The sequence below is a fragment of the Microcaecilia unicolor genome, chromosome 1, assembly GCF_901765095.1.
Source record: "Microcaecilia unicolor chromosome 1, aMicUni1.1, whole genome shotgun sequence".
NCBI lineage: Eukaryota > Metazoa > Chordata > Amphibia > Gymnophiona > Siphonopidae > Microcaecilia > Microcaecilia unicolor.
This window is the reverse complement of record NC_044031.1, coordinates 140,463,712-140,487,750: the sequence shown is the minus strand read 5'-3', so window position 1 is coordinate 140,487,750 and position 24,039 is coordinate 140,463,712. Positions and strand designations below refer to the sequence as shown.

Genomic DNA, 24,039 nt, shown 5'->3' with positions numbered 1-24,039 from the left:
GCGAGGATCTAGGGCCTTGCTGTCACACCAGACGGCAAACCTCCTCCATTGGAAGAAGTAACTCCTCTTAGTGGAATCTTTCCTGGAAGCAAGCAAGATACGGGAGACACCCTCTGACAGACCCAAAGAGGCAAAGTCTACGCTCTCAACATCCAGGCTGTGAGAGCCAGGGACCGGAGGCTGGGATGCAGAAGAGCCCCTTCGTCCTGTGTGATGAGGGTCGGTAAACACTCCAATCTCCACGGTTCTTCGGAGGACAACTCCAGAAGAAGAGGGAACCAGATCTGACGCGGCCAAAAAGGAGCAATCAGGATCATGGTGCCTCGGTCTTGCTTGAGTTTCAACAAAGTCTTCCCCACCAGAGGAATGGGAGGATAAGCATACAGCAGGCCCTCCCCCCAATCCAGGAGGAAGGCATCCGATGCCAGTCTGCCGGGGGCCTGAAGCCTGGAACAGAACTGAGGGACTTTGTGGTTCACTCGAGATGCGAAGAGATCCACCAAGGGGGTGCCCCACGCTTGGAAGATCTGGCGCACCACTCTGGAGTTGAGCGACCACTCGTGAGGTTGCATAATCCGGCTCAGTCTGTCGGCCAGACTGTTGTTTACGCCTGCCAGATATGTGGCTTGGAGCACCATGCCGAGACGGCGAGCCCAGAGCCACATGCTGACGGCTTCCTGACACAGGGGGCGAGATCCGGTGCCCCCCTGCTTGTTGACATAGTACATGGCAACCTGGTTGTCTGTCTGAATTTGGATAATTTGATGGGACAGCCGATCTCTGAAAGCCTTCAGAGCGTTCCAGATCGCTCGCAACTCCAGGAGATTGATCTGTAGACCGCGTTCCTGGAGGGACCAGCTTCCTTGGGTGTGAAGCCCATCGACATGAGCTCCCCATCCCAGGAGAGACGCATCCGTGGTCAGCACTTTTTGTGGCTGAGGAATTTGGAAAGGACGTCCCAGAGTCAAATTGGACCAAATCGTCCACCAATACAGGGATTCGAGAAAACTCGTGGACAGGTGGATCACGTCTTCTAGACCCCCAGCGGCCTGATACCACTGGGAGGCTAGGGTCCATTGAGCAGATCTCATGTGAAGACGGGCCATGGGAGTCACATGAACTGTGGAGGCCATGTGGCCCAGCAATCTCAACATCTGCCGAGCTGTGATCTGCTGGGACGCTCGCACCCGCGAGACGAGGGACAACAAGTTGTTGGCTCTCGTCTCTGGGAGATAGGCACGAGCCGTCCGAGAATCCAGCAGAGCTCCTATGAATTCGAGTTTCTGCACTGGTAGAAGATGGGACTTTGGGTAATTTATCACAAACCCCAGTAGCTCCAGGAGGCGAATAGTCATCTGCATGGACTGCAGGGCTCCTGCCTCGGATGTGTTCTTCACCAGCCAATCGTCGAGATATGGGAACACATGCACCCCCAGCCTGCGAAGTGCCGCTGCTACCACAGCTAGGCACTTTGTGAACACCCTGGGCGCAGAGGCGAGCCCAAAGGGTAGCACACAGTACTGGAAGTGGCGTGTGCCCAACTGAAATCGCAGATACTGTCTGTGAGCTGGCAGTATCGGGATGTGTGTGTAGGAATCCTTCAAGTCCAGAGAGCATAGCCAATCGTTTTGCTGAATCATGGGGAGAAGGGTGCTCAGGGAAAGCATCCTGAACTTTTCTTTTACGAGATATTTGTTCAGGGCCCTTAGGTCTAGGATGGGACGCATCCCCCCTGTTTTCTTTTCCACAAGGAAGTACCTGGAATAGAATCCCAGCCCTTCTTGCCCGGATGGCACGGGCTCGACCGCATTGGCGCTGAGAAGGGCGGAGAGTTCCTCTGCAAGTACCTGCTTGTGCTGGAAGCTGTAAGACTGAGCTCCCGGTGGACAATTTGGAGGTTTGGAGGCCAAATTGAGGGTGTATCCTTGCCGGACTATTTGGAGAACCCACTGATCGGAGGTTATGAGAGGCCACCTTTGGTGAAAAGCTTTCAACCTCCCTCCGACTGGCAGGTCGCCCGGCACTGACACTTGGATGTCGGCTATGCTCTGCTGGAGCCAGTCAAAAGCTCGCCCCTTGCTTTTGCTGGGGAGCCGCGGGGCCTTGCTGAGGCGCACGCTGCTGACGAGAGCGAGCGCGCTGGGGCTTAGCCTGGGCCGCAGGCTGTCGGGAAGGAGGATTGTACCTACGCTTACCAGAAGTATAGGGAACAGTCTTCCTTCCCCCGAAAAATCGTCTACCTGTAGAGGTAGAAGCTGAAGGCTGCCGGCGGGAGAACTTGTCGAATGCGGTGTCCCGCTGGTGGAGAGACTCTACCACCTGTTCGACTTTCTCTCCAAAAATATTGTCCGCACGGCAAGGCGAGTCCGCAATCCGCTGCTGGAGTCTATTCTCCAGGTCGGCGGCACGCAGCCATGAGAGCCTGCGCATCACCACACCTTGAGCAGCGGCCCTGGACGCAACATCAAAAGTGTCATACACTCCTCTGGCCAGGAATTTTCTGCACGCCTTCAGCTGCCTGACCACCTCCTGAAAAGGCTTGGCTTGCTCAGGGGGAAGAGCATCAACCAAGCCCGCCAACTGCCGCACATTATTCCGCATGTGTATGCTCATGTAGAGCTGGTAAGACTGAATCTTGGCCACGAGCATAGAGGAATGGTAGGCCTTCCTCCCAAAGGAGTCTAAGGTTCTAGAGTCTTTGCCCGGGGGCGCCGAAGCATGCTCCCTAGAACTCTTAGCCTTCTTTAGGGCCAGATCCACAACTCCAGAGTCGTGAGGCAACTGGGTGCGCATCAGCTCTGGGTCCCCATGGATCCGGTACTGGGACTCGATCTTCTTGGGGATGTGGGGATTACTTAGTGGCTTGGTCCAGTTCGCAAGCAATGTCTTTTTCAGGACATGGTGCAAGGGAACAGTGGACGCTTCCTTAGGTGGAGAAGGATAGTCCAGGAGCTCAAACATTTCAGCCCTGGGCTCGTCCTCCACAACCACCGGGAAGGGGATGGCCGTAGACATCTCCCGGACAAAGGAAGCAAAAGACAGACTCTCGGGAGGAGAAAGCTGTCTTTCAGGAGAGGGAGTGGGATCAGAAGGAAGACCCTCAGACTCCTCGTCAGAGAAATATCTGGGATCTTCTTCTTCCCACGAGGCCTCACCCTCGGTGTCAGACACAAGTTCACGGACCTGCGTCTGCAACCGCGCCCGGCTCGACTCCGTGGAGCCACGTCCACGATGGGGGCGTCGAGAGGTAGACTCCCTCGCCCGCATCGGCGAAGCTCCCTCCGCCGACGTAGTCGGGGAGCCCTCCTGGGAGGTGGCCGCAGTCGGTACCGACGTCGGGGACCTCACCCCGGGCGATGGGCCAGCCGGCGCCACGCTCGACGGTACCGGAGGCGCAAACTGTTCAAAATTTGGTACAAGACTTCCATGTCTCAGTATGGGAACTATTCTTTGGATATTCACCTACTGCTGATCATGTCTTTAATGTTTTAATTCACCCTATCATTATTTTAACTAGTGTACAAGTATTGCTATGCATTGTTATGATTTTCATATGTTGTAAACTTAGACATATGTACAACTCTGTGCAAAGTTTAACCTATAAAATACCCTCACCCCTATAAAGCAGCTATGCACACACATACACACTACTTTCCTTCCCATCTGAAATTTTTTTAACTACTTTCTTCCCAGCATTTACATTTTTAATCTGGCATGGTAATTTGGCTTTTTTTTTTTTAACAGTCCCATCATCTACTTTGGAGCTACTCTAGTCTGGCAGGTTAATTGGAGCTTTGTATACCGGGCATCCTGGTACCTGTAGGTCTTAACCTCCCAAATGCCTGCATCCCTTATGCACTGTCCATTCTGCTCTAAGACGGGTAAGGTGGCATATTAAGGACTGCCCAACCTAAGACACGAGGTTTGGACTCATAATGGGATTTAAACATCTCACTACTGTGGAGATATGAATGAGCAGGAACAAATATAACTGGAGGTATGAGAACAGGAATAGTGACAGATCAGGTACCCAGGTTTGCTTCCATCTTGCCTCCCTGGAAAAAAAAAAAGAAGAAGAAAGAAAAAAGAGGTGTGGAGATGTCAGGATTGTGGGAGGTCAAAATTATTGCTGGACATACTTATATTAATATGAAATCAGTTTGACATATTAAACCAGCTTCTGACCTCTGATAAACTCCCCCCTCCCCTTCAGGAACCATTGAGGATGAAATGGACCAAATGGTGCTCAGAGAGGCCTGGTAGCCCTTTGGTTTCTCAATTACTCCTGATTAACATACCTTTTGTTCCATCTGGGAGCAGGGCTTCAGAGCAACCAAAGCCAGACATAGAGGCTCCATCACTACGGATTTCAAACAGGACAACCTGTGAAAGTTGTCACCTTTCCTGACTTCAGAAAGTATCTGGAGTTCTGTAAAGGAAATAACTGGGAAAGAGAGAAGTTTTTGATCTCTCTCTGCTCCTGTTCCCTCTCAGTTCTTATTAGGTATAAAGCAGAGCTCATGAGGGCACTAGGGCTCTCTCTGTCTTTCTCTGTGCAACAGAGCACAGAGCTCAGCTTGGGGTCTACTGCCCCCCCCTCTCTGTCCCGGGCACTTCTCTGTGTCCAGTGCACTACGTCTCCCTCTTTCTTTCTCCCTCCCTTTAGCAGAGGGCACGGGACTCTGCTGGGCTGTCTTTGTTTCTTCTTCTTCTTTCTCTGCACACCTCCATCTTTAGCCACCAGAGCACCTGGCTCTGCTCCCCCCCTTCTCAGACAGCCCTAGTCCAAGGTTTCTTTCTTCCTCTGAACACCCTATCCTTTCTTTCTCCCTCCCTCTAAACACACACCCCAAGACAGCTTGTACCCTTTTTCCTGTACTAAGTGCTGTGAGCCAATACATGATATATGCAAATATAATATAGTTTATATATCCAAATCTGTGTGGATTGCATATTCTTTGGGAACCCACTGCCTCTGTGAAGTGGACCCCGGGACCAACCCTAGACAACGATAGCTGACAATTACGATTTATAACAAATTACTACTCTACCTATGAAAGGTTATTCTGTTATACTTGTGTACATCCGTATGCTGCATAAATCAGCATGTTTGAAAACATAAGAGATTAAATACAAATGCTACCAACAATAAAGAATGACAATGTGGATGCAGCATCTCTTAAGTTTGCTTGCTTTGAGAGTACGGCGATGATAGCTGCATAGGGAAGGGGAAACTGAGACCGGCCTAATTAGTTTCAACATTTTGATGTCACTTGGTCTCATGTCTATTAAATCTCCATGGAGCTGCCAGAGGATGGACCCTGGGAGCAGGCAGGGAGAAATGTGGCCTCAAGGAAGATGGGGAGCGCTGAGACAGGGAATAAGGTTAACATGGGGAGAGAGGATATAGTAAATGCTGGACAGGGATGGAGAAGGACATAGAGTCAATACTGGACAGGGAGAGGGTAGGGACAATGAAACGCAAAGAGGCAGTGCTGGAAAAAGAAGAAATGGGGACACAGGGGCACTACTGAAAAGGAGGGGGATAGGGACAAATGGGCACTACTGGAAAGGGGAGGAGATAGGGACACAGAGAAGGCAACTACTGGAAAGGGGGAGGAGATAGGGGCACCACTGGAAGGGGGAATAGGAATATGGGGACAATGGTAAAAAAGGGGTGAGATGGGGAGAAAGAGGTAATGCTGGAAAAGGGGGAAGATGGCCACAGGGCAATGTTAGAAAATGGGGGAGATGGGGACACAGAAGAGAGATGCTGGACAGGACAAATAGTGGTGCAGAGGAAAGAAGGATGGTGAACTTGGAGACAGAAGAAATGTCAGATGGGCAAAAGACCCTGTAAAGGCAGAAGAAACAGTGAAAAACAGAAAAGAGACAGTGGGACCAAAGCAAATGAGAAAATAAATTGTTCAAACAACAGTAGAAAAAGGTATTTTATTTTCAATTTGATATTAGGAATATGACAGTATTTGAAAATGCACATCTCTGATACCTTCAAATTAGCAACCCTGCAGGGGTCTGAGTGCATTTTCTTACGTCATTTTGGATGTACTGCAGCACTGATTTTGATGGGTAGAATCAGGGACTGCAAACCCCACATGAATTTGGGATGCGAATTCACACTAGGACTGGTTGAAAAATCTCCCTTCTGAAACTGGATCACTTGGCAGCTCTATACACACCTATTTGATAGTGGGGACATAAAATGGAAGATCAGTGCCAAACAGATGTAGAGAAGGAAAAGAAAAAGACAAAAGGCAAGAGAAAAAATGGAAAGGCCAACCTGGAAAAGAATTTGTAAGGTTGACTCATGGAACATGGAAAAAAAAAAGACTGGGACCAGTCAAATTCCCAGACAACAAAGGTAGAAAGAAGTATTTTTATTTAATACTTTGTAAGGACTGAGATGTACTTGCTTTGTAAAATGTACATTCTTTTCTATTTTTATTTTGCAAAGTATAGGAGAAAATGCATTTCTGTTTTTTTTTTTTTTACCAGTATCGCACTATTTATAGAGTCTGGCTTCCTTGGGCAGAGAGGAGGGGGCTCTCTATTTCAATTTTTGTTGTTGTTGGTGGTTTCTTTTGTTTGTTTTTTTGTGGCTCCGTATTCTGTATTAGATTGGTAGCATGAAATATTGTCACAATTTGGGTTTCTGCCAGGTGCTTGTGACCTCAGTTGGCCACTGTTGGAAACAGGATACTGGGCTAGATGGACCACTGGTCTGATCCAGTATGACTACTCTTATGTTATATAGATGAGGGTCTGTCCATGTTCTGACTGTGTGCCTGAGGTGAAGAATTCTGCTAGCATGTAGCATCTGTTCAGGAATGTGTAACAGTGCAGCTTATTCTAGTTTCCCAAGAGTAGGTTAATTGGTGCTCTAGAGCCCAGTGTAATATATATAGCACTGTCTGTTCAAAGGTGGGTTTGGGCTGTTATGGTGTAGTAAGTTTTGTGTTCTAGAGCAGTGTTTCCCAAGTTGGTCCTGGAGTACCCCCTTGCCAGTCAAGATTTCAGGATATCCACAATAAAAAAGCATGGCATTCATTTGTATATACTGCCTCCATTACATGCAAATCTTTTTCATGCAGATTCATTGTGGATAGCCTGAAAACCTGAATGGCAAGGAGGTACTCCAGGACCACCTAGGGTAACACTTCTCTAGGTCCCACTGTAATATTATAGCACTGTCTTTTCATACATAGGTTAGGGTTGCTATGGTGTGGTAAGTTTTCAGTATAGGTTTTGGGTGTCTTTTTGCAGGGGGTTATGTTATTTCACAAGTGTCTAGCCCTATTTGAAAGTAGGCTCTAGGGCAAGGGCCACCACCTTTGGTGGCCCTTGTCACCCAAAATAAATATGCTCAAGACTAGTGTTCTTCACATCCTGTAGAGTTACCACACAAACAAAAGCCCATCTGATTTAAACAAGGTGTCTAGCAGTGGAAGGAATGTGTGTGCTATTCCTGAGGTGATGGCCACGATTTGAATATTTTTACTTTGTAGTTAAGAAGACAGGTTGCCTGCTCTGGCCAGTCCAGGGATCTCTTCTGCATCCTGCCTCCTGATGTAACTTACTGTTTCCTTGTAGGCAGGACGCAACAGAGACAGCCTGTATTAATCAGTGCCCACTATAGCCCCTGAGCAATGTATTTAACTTTATTTCATTATATAGCAACAACACAGACATTGCTGTGTAGCTGACACCAACCGGCGCCTATTTTATAAAAGTCTGCTCCCCCTGAGATCAAAACCTGGCTACGCCTCTGGTGAAGACCCTGGGAGGATCAGGGTGGATGGACATGGAAGTCACCCCTGAGAAGGCTGTGAGGATATGCAGATGGGCTGCAAGTCCTCCACAGCACCTGGAAGGCAGCTGGTGGGAGCACTGGGCACTTCCCAGCCAAGAAAAGGCTTACCAGGGGTTACACCAAAGCCCGTATTCCTCCTTGAGGGTCACCTGATTGTTATAAATTGTAATCAGTTTGCCACTTGGAGGGGCTGGTAATAGGACACCCTAGCACTCCTCCTTGGAGTGGAGGAGTAGCCTAATGGTTAGTGCAGTGGACTTTGATCATGGGGAACTGAGTTCAATTCCTACTGCAGCTCCTTGTGACTCTGGGCAAGTCACTTAACCCTCCATTGCTCCTGGTACAAAATAAGTACCTGAATATATGTAAACCGCTTTGAATGTAGTTTCAAAAACCTCAGAAAGGCGGTATATCAAGTCCCAATTCCCTTTCCCTATTTGAGATTCTACATGGAATGTTGCTCTTATTGGAGATTCTACATGAAATGTTGCTATTCCACTAGCAACATTCCATGTAGAAGCTTGCCCTTGCAGATCAGCAACACGGCTGCGCAGGCTTCTGTTTCTGTGAGTCTGACATCCCTGACGTCTCAGACTCACAGAAACAGAAGCCTGCGCGGCCGCACTGCTGATCTGCAAGGGCAGGCTTCTACATGGACTGTTGCTAGTGGAGGAGTAGCCTAGTGGTTAGTGCAGTGGACCTTGAGCCTGGGGAACTGAGTTTGATTCCCACTGCAGCTCCTTGTGACTCTGGGCAAGTCACTTAACCCTCCATTGCCCCTGGTACAAAATAAGTACCTGAATATATGTAAACCGCTTTGAATGTAGTTGCAAAAATCTCAGAAAGGTATATCAAGTCCCATTTCCCTTTCCCCTTTATATTTCTGCAGTGACCTGTGTGGCCTGGGGGTGGGGGGAGAGACAGCGTGGCTATGGGGGTCTGCAAAAAATTCTGAGAAGTTCTGAGAGAAGAGGACATCTCTGTGGGTAAATGACATTATTTTATTCTGAGCTTGGTAACTGAGAGATTAAGGTTTAAAAGAGGAACTGTAGGACCTTGATAAACACAGTGCCTTGAAGCTGCTCTCCATTTCCCACAGCGAGAGCAGCATTTTATAAGTTCCACAGCCACGAAATCAAAAGTGAAAATAAAAGTGAAGCCCCTAACATGCACTAAAAATTCTAAGTCACACTCACTTGGTAGAGCCAGCTGTAGGAATCCTGACTGGGGAACCCAGTGCTGCTAAAAGCACTCACAGGGACTCACCCTTCCTAAGCCCTCACTTGGAAATCCAGAAATCCTCCAGCAGCCAAGCTTGAAGCTGAAGATTGAGCAGAATAGAACTGCTAACAAGCTGCCTGTTTTTTTTTTTGTGAGGAAGGAGAACTGAGGAATGGCTGGAGGGGGGTACAGGGTGGATGAGGGACCAGGTGTACCCCCTAAAGGCAGCACCGCACAGCTGTACACCCTAAATCTACATTGAACAGGAGGTAGCATTAGATTAAACCAGGAACATAGGAGAGAGAGTCCATCCACCTGCTAGAGATAGAGAGAATACTGAACAGCCAAGGAGCATTCCGTCCTATAAGGCACTTTAATTCAGAACCATCTCTACCTGCTAGTAGATGGTCACAAACCACTAGTCTCTGGATTCATCTGCTGCTCGTGCTAAGGAACTGCATCCCTTGTATTCAAAATCTCATCTTTCCCACCAAGCAAGTGTCCAGATCTTCAACCAAACGAATGCAGGACTCCTCAAGCTGCTTTTTCAATGTTCTTTATATATTATTATAGAACGGGCCAAGTAAAGTAAGGGTGAAAAACTGTACTGTGATAATTCTTACAATCTACAAACTGGACAGATTCTACCAACTTGATAGGGTTAGGATGCAAAAGTTTATCATCAAGGACCAAAATTAATTTTACATGGCTTCAGATAGTTGTTACACAGAGGGTATGCACATTTTGATATCTGTTGAGGCTATACTTAATTCCAAACCTGTTTTTTGGCCCTTGGGGGGGGGGGGGGGTCAGATGAGTGGACTCTTGCATAAAAAAGACCATATCTTAATTAAATTTGTCTTTTTGCAGCAAGCCTTATCTTATTCTTAAAGAAAAGAAATCGCACAATTATACTATGTACTCATGAATTTTCCAATAGGAAAAATACTCAACAGGATTTTCTAAAGTCATCTCGTTGAAAAGAAACCATTTTATACAGGCATAATTTACAATCAAATTGACTGTAGTGTCTAAGTTCATTTCCAAAATGTATCACTTTACAAAGTATCCCTATTAGCATTGGCAGGCTGAAATAGCCAACCCTCTCTTACAGAACACTCTATGCCATAATGAGTGGGAAAGTTGAAGACAACTGCACCCATAAATTTACAAAGTTTTGACAAGCAACTTAATACCATTACTTCCTCACAGGTGGTTAATCTCCACAATTCTAAATTAGATACTTCTGGGAGGGGATGTGGAGTGATAATCCCTTTGACCATACCACCCCCTCTGAAAAAGCTTCCTTGAACAGCTGCTACTTCAAGGCAATACCTATGGTTTCCCTCTACTTCACTCAAAATTAACAAGCATAAATTGCAAATTGCAGGTGAGTGATTATGACTGTATGGCTCAGGTGAATGTGGCTCTAAAATATACTTCCCCTGCACAAACCAAAGCATCCCTCTATCAATGGAGAATAATGTTCATCCATAAATCTACCTGCCAAAAGAGGTGGAGGGTGGGTCTCAAGGAAGACATGAGGTTATCATCTTGTCCCTAAAGCTGATAAAGCAATCCACGGGCACCTGTGCTAGTTGTAAAGAAATTTGAGGATAGGTCTCTTGCCTTTTTCTCCTCCTCCTTAACCATGGTTAAGTCCAAACAGTTTAAAAATTTTTTAAATGAGGTTCTTAGAAGGAATGCCCGTTTGGTCACACAGGGGGTGATGTGTCGCAGTGCTGCAGCTACATCCTATATAATAATACTCACCTCCAACGTTCTAACCTGCCTGGGACCGTGGATCCCTCGGAGGCGGTCTGCTAGGCAGCTTAGAACACACTGATGTCAGTGACATCACTGACAGCTGATTCCAAGGCAAGGGGAGGAGTAGGGAACACTTCTCCCCCTCGCATGTTTCCCTACTCCTCTCCCTGCCTGGGAATCAGCTGTCAGTGCGTCGCTCCCTGCCACTTCGGAGCAAGTGGCAGGGAGCGGGGCAACACAGAACCCCCCCCCCTCAGCGCATCACCAAAGCACCCCCCCACCCGAACATCAACACCCCCGCCCCCACGTCACTCCCTCCCTCCCATCCCATTCAAGGCCCCTTCACACCCCTCCCACTTAGTTCCAGACTCCGCCCCCTCCGCGTTACGGACCCCTGGACCCCCCCTTCCCGCCAAAAACCGTCCCCTGCCACCGTCGAGTACCTGTGCTGACAGGGGACCCCAACCCCCGACAGCCAAAGTCCTGTGGCTGCGCGGCGTTGCTTCCTGAATGAACAGAAGATCATTCAGAAAGCAACGCCAGCACAGGCGAGAACAGAACTTTGGCTGCCGGGGGGGTTGGGGTCCCCCGTCAGCACAGGTACTCAACGGCGGTGGGGGATGGTTTTCAGCGGGCAGGGGGGTCCAGGGGTCCGTAACGCAGAGGGGGGTGTGTTGAAATCGGAGGGAGGGTGGAGTCTGGAACTCGGTGGGAGGGGCATGAGGGGGCCTTGATGAACTGGGTGGGTGGGAGGCCAGGCAGGGAGGCCTTGAACTGGGAGGGTGGGTGGGAGGGTGAGGGATTGCCTTGCTAGCGCCCGTTTCATTGCGTTAAGAAACGGGTCCTTTTTACTAGTTCTTTATAAAATTGTCACATAATGGCATCTAAGGCCAGGCTAATGAAGCCATCTTAAAAAGACATGCAATTGCAACTGCCTCCTTCAGCATCAGAGTGGCACTGGATGAGCTCCTGTCTGTAACACCAACCACTGCTCTTCTCTCTTGGAAGCAGATTCTTGACAAAACAGTATGTTCTGGATTAAGGTTCTAAAAGCTTTCACTCTGCATATCCTTGATTATCAAATTACCACCAATCTCCACCTTACCTAAAACTCATAGTAACAACTTTCAGGTACATCAGAAGCAAAAAGCCTGTGAGGGAATCTGTTGAACATTTAAATCAAGGAGCAAGGGGCACTCAAGGACGACAAGGCCATAGCAGAGAGATTGAACAAATTCTTTGCTTTGGTCTTTACGGAAGATGTAAGAGACTTACCTGTACCAGAAATCGTTTCCAAGAGTGATGATGCAGAAGAACTAAAAGAAATCTTGGTGAACCTGGAAGATGTACTGAGCCAAACTGACAAGTTAAAGGAGTGATAAATCACCTGGACTGGATGGCATACACTCCAGGGTACTGAAAGAACTGCAACTGCTGATCTGTAACCCATTGTTAAAGTCGTCCATAGTACCTGAAGATTGGAGGGAAGCCAATGTAACACCAATTTTTTAAAAGGGTTCAGGGGTGATCTGGAAAATCAGACAGGTAGCCTGACCAGTGTGAGGGAATATAGTGGAAACTATTATAAAGAATAAAATTACAGAACACAGAGTCAGCATGGGTTCAGACAAGGAACTTTTGCCTCACCAATCTGCTTCATTTCTTTCAAGGCATAAACAAACATGCGGATAAAGGTGAGATGGTTGATGTAGTGTGTTTGGATTTTCAGAAAGCTTTTGACAAGAGTTCCTCATGAGAAACTCCCGAGAAAATTACAAAGTCATGGGATAGGAGGCAACGTCCTTCTGTGGATTAGGAATTGGTTATTAGACAGAAAACAGAGGATTGGGTAAATGGCTATTTTCTCAATGGAGAAGGGTGAATGAATAGTGGAGTGCTGCAGGGATCTGTACTGGGATCAGTGCTATTTAACATTTATAAATGATCTGGAAAACGGAACTCTGAATGAAGTGATTAAATCTTCAGAAGACACAAAACTATTCAACTATTAAAAACACACGCAGATTGTGAAAAATTGCAGGAAAACCTTAGGAAACTGGAAGATTGGACATCCAGATGACAGATGAAATTTAATGTGGCAAAAATTTAAAAGTGATGCACATTGGGAAGAATAATTCAAATAGATACCCAATGCTAGGGTCCATCTTAGGAGTCAGCACTCAAAAGATCTAGGTGCCATTGCAAACAATATGCTGAAATCCACCCAGTGCGGCTGCGCCAAAAAAGCAAACAGGATGCTAGGAATTATTAGGAAAGGGATGGAAAATAAGACCAAGATTATTATCGGCTCCATGGTTCAACCTCACCTTGAGTACTGGTTCAATTCTGGTCCCCATATCTCAAAAAAAAAAAAAGATATAGTGGAATTAGAAAAGGTTCAAAAAAGAGTAACCAAAATGATAAAGAGGATGGAACTCCTCCCATATGAAGAAAGGCTAAAGAGGTTAGGGCTCTTCAGCTTGGAAAAGAGACAGCTGCGGGAGGGATATGATTGAATTCTATAAGATCCTGAGTGGTATAGAAAGGGTAGGGTAGAAGGAAGTGAATTTTCACTTTCAAAAAGTACAAAAACCAGGGGACACTCGATGAAATCACATGGAAATACTTTTAAAACAAATAGGAGGAAATATTCTTTCACTCAAAAAATACTTAAGCTCTGGTACTCCCTGCCAGAGGACATGGTAATAGCAGTTGGCATATCTGGGTTTAAAAAAGGGCTTGGACAAGTTCCTGGAGGAAAAGTCCATAGTCTGTTATTGAGATGGACATGGAGGAAGCCACAGCTTGCCCCAGGATTGGTAGCATGGAATATTGCTACTAATTGGGTTTTTGTCAAGTACTTGTTACCTGATTGGAAACTGTTGGAAGCAGGATACTGGGCTAGATGGACCAATGATCTGACCCAGTATGGCTATTCTTATGTTCTTAAGATCTTAGAGCTGGCAGTTTATAAACTAAAAACACATCTCCTTTGTCAAAGCCTTTTTGACTTAAGAGAAAAAAAGAAAAACAACAAAACAAAAAAAAAACACCTTATCGGATTGACTATTACAGGATCTATCCTCCTGCTTTGCATTTTGTTTGTTTACTGTATGCTAAGACCAAGTTAATGGTCTTGCTTTAGCTTAATATACCTAGCGACTGTTATATGTTCAAGACGATATACATGGAGGCTGCTAACATACTTGTCGACTGTCATGTGCTCAAGGCTATGTATGTGGATATTGTGACCCACCTTGGATAAAGGCAGGATATGTGTTTATAAATAAAATCAATTGATTTTTTTGCAGGACCATTCAGTATGTTTCTGTAGGGAACACAGTACTGAGACTTTGGTGGCAACTACAGTACATGAAGTGCAGATGTGTTTAGATAGGTATATTTGTTTGTTTTTTTGCCTTCCTGGACATATCCGCACCTTGATACCCTTGATCATATCCGCACCTTGATACCCTTGATCATGCCATCTTGTATCATCGACTCCATGCCTGTGGCCTTTCAGGAAGGGTTAGAATGGTTTTGATCTTTTTTTTTTGGCAGATAGCTTATCTCCCTTCCAGACCTTAGCTTTCCTATCAGAAGTGGGTGCCAAAGGGATCTTATCTGCAGTTTTGTTTAACATCCATCTACCTATCTAACCCCATTTGTGTTAATTATTGTGTTCTTTGGGAGTTTTGTATAGGATTCATGCAGATGACATACAGTTCTGTCTCTGTCTCCAACTGATGTAGATGTGATGCCCCAATTGAAGACAATTTTTGAAGCTATTACAGCATGGCTCTCAGCAGAATAAGTTAGTTGAATGTAGCAAAAATTGAAGTGATGTGGGTGGTTTCTGATGTTACTATGATGCTGCCTGAAATAATTTCTTTGATGGGGCCTTCAGTTTCGAAGCAGGTGCAAAATCTGGAAGTTTTGTTGGATTCTGCTTTTTCTTTTTGATCCCAAGTACAATTATTGGTTAGAACTGTTTATTTCAAGTTAAGACTGTTGAGTAAATTGAAGTTTATCTTGGGTTGACTTTAAAAGGGTAGTAGCATTAATGATATTCAGTATTATAAACTACTGTAATATTTGGCCTCCCAAATTTGTGTCTTCAGGCACTCCAGGTGGCAATTAATTCTACTGCTTAATCTGTGTTAGGCCTTTCGCAGTCTGAACACCGACATCCACCTGCGGTGTCTGAAATGGTTGCCTATGCATAGCAGAATTCTGTATATGTTATTAGTACTGATTCATCAAGTGCTCTATCAGGACTCCAGGTACTATTTGCACCATGCTATTCAGTGGTTTCTGACATCTCCGTCGTTTTAAGATCTCAGGATAAAATGTGAACGGGTTGTTCCTGAACTCCAGCGTATTAGACTGGAGACCACATGAACTGGTACCTTCTTTGTGTGCGGACCTATTGAATGGAACAGGCTGCCCATGCAGCTTAAGCATGAAATCTCTTTACCCAACTTCAAGAAAAATTTGAAGGATTACTTGCTATATCAAGCTTACCGTGACTGAGAAGGAATTGTTAGAAGGGTATTAGACTCCTTGTTGACACTGAGTACTATTATTTTTGCATTTTGTCTTTGTTAATTATGTAATTTTTTTCTTTTGCACCCTGCCTTGGATAAGGGTGGGCTAAATTTAAATTTCAATCTAGAAACTTGAAAATACCTCTGTCCCAAAAGGAGGGTTGTAGATGTTTACTAGACTAAAATACTGCTTTCATACACTTGGATCCACAGAGGAAAAAACATCAGAAAATGAGTTTTCTACCAATAATGATAGAATGTTTAACAGTGACAAACTTTGCCTTTTGTGCCCTTGCTTCTCTTCTTTAGAATATTTTTTCCTTTGTACACAGTTCCTGGAAAAAGCAGGACCCCCAACATTTTTCCAAATAGCCCAGAAACATCCTATTTCAAGAAGAAGTTTCTGCTGCAGTTGAAGACATTTCTGAGTATTTTATTTCTTCAACAGGGTGGAGCTCCAGCGCATTGAGCTCACAAAACAGTTGAGCTTTAAATTAATGAAACCTCATAATTCATTGAGACAACAGTTCAGTAGCATCAAAGACTTCATGAATGTGTCAAGATTGAAGGGCACTTTTGAACACAAATTATGAATTAACTAAGAAAAAAACTAATATTGTATTTTCAAAGGTCATACTAAATATTTAAACAATTGCAAAGAATTTTGAAAGTATTTAAGTGGTCCTGGGTTTTTTTTTCCAGACAGCATGTGTATTAGGTTGGAAATTTCACTTACAGATATGTGAAAAAGTTCCCTCCTCCCACTCCCCTCCAATTTTCCCTATTATTGCATGTATGTCACACTGAATGGTTTCTGATCTTGAAACAAAATGTAGTATTAAAAATCATGGAACCTGAGTAAACATAACACAGCTTTTAGATTATTACAGTGGGATTATTAATTTTTATTTTAGATTATTAATGTGGGATACAAATGCAACAAATAAATAAATAAATAAAAATTTACTTCATTTAAGGAACAAAGTTATCCAAATACCCATATCACTCACGTGAAAAAGCAATGCCGTCTAAACTTAACTAGTTGTTAGTAGCAACAATTAAAACCAAATGTTTTGTATAATTTGAAATCTGTCTTTTGCACCGCTAGTGAACAATCTTAGCCCGCTGTTCTTTGTGGGATTGCTTCACTTCAGACATTTGCAGGTTTTCATGTACAATCTGCTTGAGAGTTTGGACAGAGAAATGAGGTTTTTTTTGTGTGTTTTCTTTTACATGTTAGATGAAACTAACAGTTTTTTCCAAAATTAAACAACCATTCAAGACATTTTCCTCCTTTGCACTTGCATCTTTCTACAGGAAAGCATCCTGAGCTAAAAATGTGTCCTGTGCAACTGGCTCTTTAGCACCACCTCCCCCCACCCCCATATCACAGCCAAACAAGGAGGCAACAGAACAATATTGTAGCACCTGCCTTCCGTACACGGTATGGCTGCACCACCTGCATATACTTGACTATTCCTTTTCCTACCTCCCTCGCTGTGTTTTCATCCATCTCACTCTTTCCAGTTACACTTTTAACCCCTCCCTCCTAAAGATGATACCCCCTTCTCACCCCCTCCAAGAAAGGCTCCTCCCTCCTCTCTCTACCTCAATTGTTCTTAACCAGTGTGTCCGGACACATTTATTAAAGAAAGCAAGGACTTGCTGTGCATCACATTTTTGGCAACACACAACCATGTGTGCCTGTAGCACGGGGAGAGCAGAGCAGGGAATCAAGATATTTAAAATCCACATAATTGATCCTTTCTGCTTCACCATTACCCATAATGTTAAGTGCTGCCACCAGCCCCAGCTGAAAATGTTGCAAGTCTGCTCTTCCCCACCCAGAAGTCAACACCTTTCTTTGCATTATTTTCAGCAATAGTGAATGATATAAAATTTATTTTTTGTTCAGCCATGAATAATAGCGTTCAGTGTGTTACATATGTGAATAACATTTGTTGTGTGTGTCACAATGGAAGAAAGGTTGAGAACCACTGCTCTAGCTTGTCCTTCAAGCTCTTTCCCTCAACTTCTTCCTTCCTTCAGTTCCGCATCTTCCCAGAGGGCAAACAAGCCAAGAGGCTAACCTTACTCAACTCCTCCCCCCCACAACACACACAGTGTACCCCCCTACAGGCTGGCAGCAGGAGATACATGAGGTTTGGCCTTGAAGCAGCAGGAGTTGACTTCAGAAGTCCAGCTGATTGGAGGAGGAAAGTTACAATCAAAGCACTTTACATATTATACCCAGGTACTTATTTTGTACCTGGGGCAATGGAAGGGTTAAGTGACTTGCCCAGAGTCACAAGGAGCTGCAGTGGAAATGGAAACCAGTTCCCCAGGTTCTCAGCCCACTATACTAAGCATTAGGCTGCTCCCCTAGTCCCAAACCTGGCGACTACCTACAAGATTTCTCCTCAACCAGTTCTCTCAACCAGTTCTAAGTTTGTTTTTTTCTTTTGTTTTACATAATCTTGAGTAGAAGAGCATACAAGATCCTCACTTGGTTTCCACCAGGCATCCTACTTTTCTTCATGCCTAAATATAAGGCCTCATAATAATCTGAATAGCCAAAATCATGTCTTGTCTGACATTTTGTTCAGCCCCCTGGCCAAGTCCAGCTACCTAAGCACCAGCATTTCCTCCAGGACAGGTGATTACTGTACAACATGCAGCTTACTTGATACTGTAGATCCATGTAGTCTGCTTGGTGAATGACCATCTTACTACAACTTATCTGTCATATAGACTAGCAGTCCCAACATCCACCGATACTTACATTACATGTCACTAAGTAGCTTTCTACTTTCATGATTTATTTCACAAGACCCCACAATCATTCACAAAGGAAAAATATTCACCATAAAGGAATCCTTCACATGCTCATCTTCCAATGAAGTATATGTCATCCAATGTAAAAAATGTGACATAAGGGTGCTATATTGGAGAAACAAGCCAGATGCTGAAGAAGAGATTTATTTACATAGACATCATATGAAAAATGGCAGTGCCAGTTACCTCTGTGGGACAGCACTTTACAAAGCCAGAACACTATACCAATGATTTTATGGTGAGAATACTGAAAGGAAACTTCAAACCAATACAGGAATGCAAGACCTTTGAAGTCAAAATGATTAAATATTTAGACACCCACCATACAGGACTTAACAAAGATCTGGGTTTTCTAGCCCATTATAAACCATGAAATTTCACTGCTTTGTCACATCTCTTCAGACTGTCACTGAAATACTTTGATGTTATTTCTGATCTGACAAAGGGCTACCTTCGAAAGCTAATCAAAAAATATATTAAAGTTAGTCCAATAAAAAGGTATCATCTTATTTTCTTTTCTATGTTTTATTTTATTCCGTTTCTATTGATTACCTTTACAAGTGGCCTAACACAGCTACCACAACTCTCTACTTACGATTTATATATATATAACATTGTCTTCTAGCAACGGAAAAATAACTCCCATACCGTACCTGAATATAACGGCTTAAACTACAACTTATAAAGTCATCAGCTACATTCAAAATCACCGCCCCCCCCCCCCCCCCCAAAAAAAAAAGGATGGAGGAGTATTTTGCAAATCCCTTAGTCCACTTCATATTTTATTTATGCTGTTCTCTATTTCTGTGTACATGTAGCAACTAAGGATCCTCTAGGTTCATTTGTCTTCTTAAAAGTATCACTGCTTTTTTTTTTCTCCTTAGCTCAGATAAAAAGAGTTCTCCAATAAATGGCTCTAAGTGTGTATGAGAATGTCAGCCACATATGATCCCGTTAGATCAGTTTCTTCGAGAGATTTTCCAAAGCCTCCTCGGACGGGGTAAACTAAACTGTGCGCGTCGTTTCCTACAGCAAGGAAAGCTAGAGGAGGCCGAGAAACACAAGAAGGAAATACAAGATCCACACATACAACGCATTCGCTTTCGTGGAGTTCTCAGGGTCTCGTCGTCCGAGCAGCGAGGAGAACCCCCGCTTCTAATGCACACCCCGCAAGTTTCATTCCCGGTTAGCAAAACTCAAACTATGCAAAACCACAGAACCTAACAATTTGCGGTGAGCTTCCACGTAAATCTACTACTACTTATTTCTATAGCGCTACAAGGCGTACGCAGCGCTGTACACCATACACAAAAAAGACAGTCCCTGCTCCCTGATCTTGCACGGGTACTCACCACACCCGCTGCTATCACTCTTGGGACTGATGGCAGAGAGATATACAGTCCTACACACACAACTACCTCCGGAGACACTGAGCCAACCCATGCTTTCTGCTTTGCTTGCTTACCAACCCCACACAGCTCGTGTGTCTGCTCCGCCTCCCAGGGCACACACCAAGGTAAACATACAGGTAGGAAGAATCAAGGAGCTGAAGTGACGTCAGAACGCTGAAACCAATTAGGTCAGTCTACGTTTCCCCTTCCCAGCGCAGCTGTCACCCCCATTCACTCAAGACAAAGCAAGCAAGCCTAGGAGCTACTGTATCCACCTTGTCGTTCTTTATTAGCATTTTTATTTAATCTCACATATGTTTTCAAATATGCCAGCTTGTGTAGCATACCGATGCACACAGAGGAAGTATAATAGCAGAATAACTTTTAATAGGTAAAGTAGTAATTTGTTATAAATTTTAATTAGTGGTCAGTTGGAGGGGCTGGTTACAGGGACACCCTAGCACGTGTTATATTCGTGCAGAGATTTTTTTTTTTCTCTTGGTAATGGGCCACTAAAACAGACATCATGTTATGAGAATCAAATGCTCAACATTCAGAGTTAATATTTATTTATTGATGACATTCAGATCCCACATTTAAAATGTATTAGATTGAACCCGGTGTACATTTGAAAGCTTTTTTTTTTCCTGTGCCTAGATCAAAAGAGGAAGATGGTTTGTGGGAACTTGCTCCTTCTATTTTGAAGAATGCACTGGTATATTATAAAAATGCACTTAATATTGTTTATTACTATTATGTACTACTGGTTGATATATAGCAGAAGTTAACCAAGTCAATGTCATGCTTTGTAATGTAATTTTAATAGCATTTTCTCAGTTATTACCCAAATGCAAATAAAATTATGTTAATTATAGGACCGTGTCTGCCTCTTATGGTAGTTAGGATAACCTGGTCCTGGAGTTACCCAAGGCAGTCAGGTTTGTCAGGATATTGACAATGAATGTTCATAAGAGATTTGCATACAGTGGAGACAGTGTGTGTTATAAAATGCTTTGAGTCCTACTGATCTGTACATCTGTTGTGTTATTTTGGCAGGGGGAAACAGTCAGGTGGTCTTATAGGGAGGGAGGGGAAGGGTTCTTGGGATATGTTCTCTGTCAAAAAAATTTATTGTGACATGTTGGATGGTTTACTATTTTTTTTCTTGTTCTGTCTGAAGCTTATCAACCAACATGTTTTGCTTTTAATAAAGATGATTAAAACATAAAAAATAAGTTTTGGGTGTTGCTGAATTCTATTATTCTGTCTCACTGTATTTCCAGTTTTGGAACAGAACAAAATATAAGAAAACCAATGGACTGCATTAGGGGCATATAGCCCATTTAGTTATGTTTCAACAAATGAGAGATCTATTTGACAGAAAATATTTTTATTATTATGACTTATAAACCACTTATCCCTGAAACATGCTCAACCAACAGAATAATCCATTTGTATATCTAAAAGGTAAACTTCTACCAAACAGATGAAGATGTGATTCCATGTGCCCCAATGAAAGGAGAGTTTAATTCTACTTCCATTTAATTACAATATCTTCCATCATCTTTATAACACCAGGCTTCCCAAGGCAGATTACATTTAAGATGAACCCATCAGGAAACAGGATATCCTCACTGAAATTTGGCCATCTGTATTGTATACAGTGTATTTATTTAGTTTTTGTAGAAAAGTGAGCACAAAATACAGAGTTTAAAATTGCAGTTTCTACCAGCTATAATAATTTTTAAGCGGTTTAGTGATATTCAATTGTTATTTCATGATATTTATATCTACATATGGGAAGCTTTCAAATAAATTAAAAAGCTGTCCAATAAGTAAAAAAAAAAAATCCAACAACTTTGTCCTCCACCTTTTAAGGCACTGCCTATCAATTCAAACAGCTCTAGACTTGTTACAGATGGACCAACAATAAAAAAAACCAACAATGTGGATGCGGCAGCTCAAAGGTTTACTTGATTTGTTGTGAATGAACGAGGATGACGGCTGCACTGGGAAGAGGAAACTTAGACTGTCCTAATTGGCTTCCTTGCTTACAGTGGACTAGATAGGCTTACTTCCACTCCTGTTTATTAAACTTACTTGGGAAGAATCAAGGAGGTTTTATAGACAGGAGCCAAAGTGACATCAACACATTGAAACCAATTAAGTTAATCTCTTTTTCCACTCCCCCTGTGCAGCTGTCATCCAGAACACTCAAAACAAAGCAAACAAACCTATAAGCTACTGCATCCTCATTATCCTTGGTAGCATTTTTATTTAATCTCACTTTTCACTTCCTGTCTCAAACAATCTGAAAATTCTTGGAGTTACCATTGACCGAGACCTCACACTCAAAACCCACGTGAAGAACACTACGAAAAAGATGTTCCACTCCATGTGGAAACTCAAAAGAGTAAAACCTTTCTTCCCGAGATCCATCTTTCGTATCCTGGTACAATCAATGGTACTAAGTCATTTGGATTACTGCAACACACTGTATGATGGCTGCAAAGAACAGACCATCAAGAAACTCCAAACAGCCCAAAATACCGCCGCCAGACTCATATTTGGAAAACCAAAATATGAAAGTGCAAAACCCTTAAGAGAGAAACTCCACTGGCTCCCACTTAAGGAACGGACCACGTTTAAGATCTGCACGATCGTACACAAAATCATCCACGGAGACGCCCCGACCTACGTGCTAAACCTCGTGGACCTGCCTCCCAGAAATACCAATAGATCATCCCGAAAATTTCTTAACCTACACTTCCCCAGCTGTAAAGGACTAAAATACAAGCTTATACACGTGACCTCCTTCTCCTACATGAGTACGCAGTTGTGGAACGCACTACCAGCTTATCTGAAAACAATCGACGAAATATCCAACTTTCGTAAATCCCTGAAGACATATCTCTTCAATAAAGCCTACAAAGAGGACCCATAGCTTAACTATACCACCTCACCAATCCACCCCAATCCGAAAGTCATCTTTCTATATCTACTTTTTTAGTACTTCTTTCCATCCTTAATCTCTTTGCATCACCAATGCCGTAACAGACCTCTGTAAGCCACATTGAGCTTGCAAATAGGTGGGAAAATGTGGGATACAAATGCAATAAATAAATAAATAAATATTTTCCAACATGCTGGCTTGTGCAGCATACGGATGTACACAGTGGAAGTATTGTTTCACAGGGCAGTGGTTCCCAAACCTGGTCCTGAAGGAACCCTAGACAATCAGGTTTTCAGGATACCCGCAATGAATATTCATGAGAGAGATCTGCATGTACTGCCTCCACTGCATGCAAATCTATCTCATAAATATTCATTGAAAACCTGACTGGCTGGGGTGTCTCCAGGTGGTTGGGGAACCATTAGCTTTCGAAGGAAACCCTGCTTCTTCAGATCAGAAATAAGCAAATGTTGATAAATAACAGTATATATAGAAGTGAAACATCAAAGCATTCCAATGACAGTCTCACAGGAAGAGGGTGAGGTAGGTGAAAAACGGGGAGGGGGGGGGGCTGGATGGATGAGAGACAGGGAGAGATGCATGGTGATAAGAGAGTGACAAAGCACTAGAATTTTATGATTTATAATGGGCTAGAAAACCCAGATCTTTGTTAAGACCTGTCTGGTGGGTGTCAAAATATTTAATCATTCTGACTTCAAAGGTCTTACGTTCCTGAATTGTCTTAAAGTTTCCTTTTAGTATTCTCACCATAACATCATTGATACAGTGTTCTGGTTTTGCAAAGTGCTGCCCCACAGAGGTGACATCCTGGGAAGCAGGTCTTACGTTCCTGGATTGTCTCAAAGTTTCCTTTTAGTATTCTCACCATAAAATCTGGTTTTGTAATCTCTTCTTGAGCATCCGGCTTGTTTCTCCAATATAGAACCCTTTGTCACACTTTTTACATTGAATGATATATACCACATTGAAAGATGAGCATGTGAAGGATTTCTTTATGTTGAGTATTTTTCCTTTGTCAATGACTGTGGGGAAATATGTGAAATGTTTTGGCATAGTTTGCAGCTGGATATATTGCAAGGATGTGTGCCACTCTCTTCTTTTTGAGTTTCTATCTGGAGCTTGCTTCTCACTAGCTTGTGTTTTAAGTTGGGTGGCTGTCAGAAGGCCAGCACTGGTGGGGATGGGAATATCTCTTTCAGTAGTTCATTCTCTTGGAGTAGTGGCTGTAGATCTTTTATGATTTTTCTCAATTTTTCAAGCTCTGGGTTGTAAGTCACTACAAGGGGGATTCTCTCTGTGCCTTTCTTTTCCTTGTACTGTAAAGGGTGTTCCCTGGGTGTTTTAAGGGAGGAGGCAACATTCTTGGAGATTATTTTGGGGTTGTAGCCTTTTTGTTTGAAGGATTCAGTCAGGATTTTGAGGTGTTATCTCATCCCTTGGGTCAGAGCAGATATGGTGGCATCTTGTGGCTTG

General features: G+C 43.7%; 1 pseudogene; it reads right to left on the bottom strand.

Moving 5' to 3' along the window:
• The window catches only part of LOC115468839, a 175,440-nt pseudogene extending 155,821 nt beyond the window's left edge, over nt 1–19,619 (bottom strand).
• Between the last annotated feature and the right edge of the window lie 4,420 nt (nt 19,620–24,039).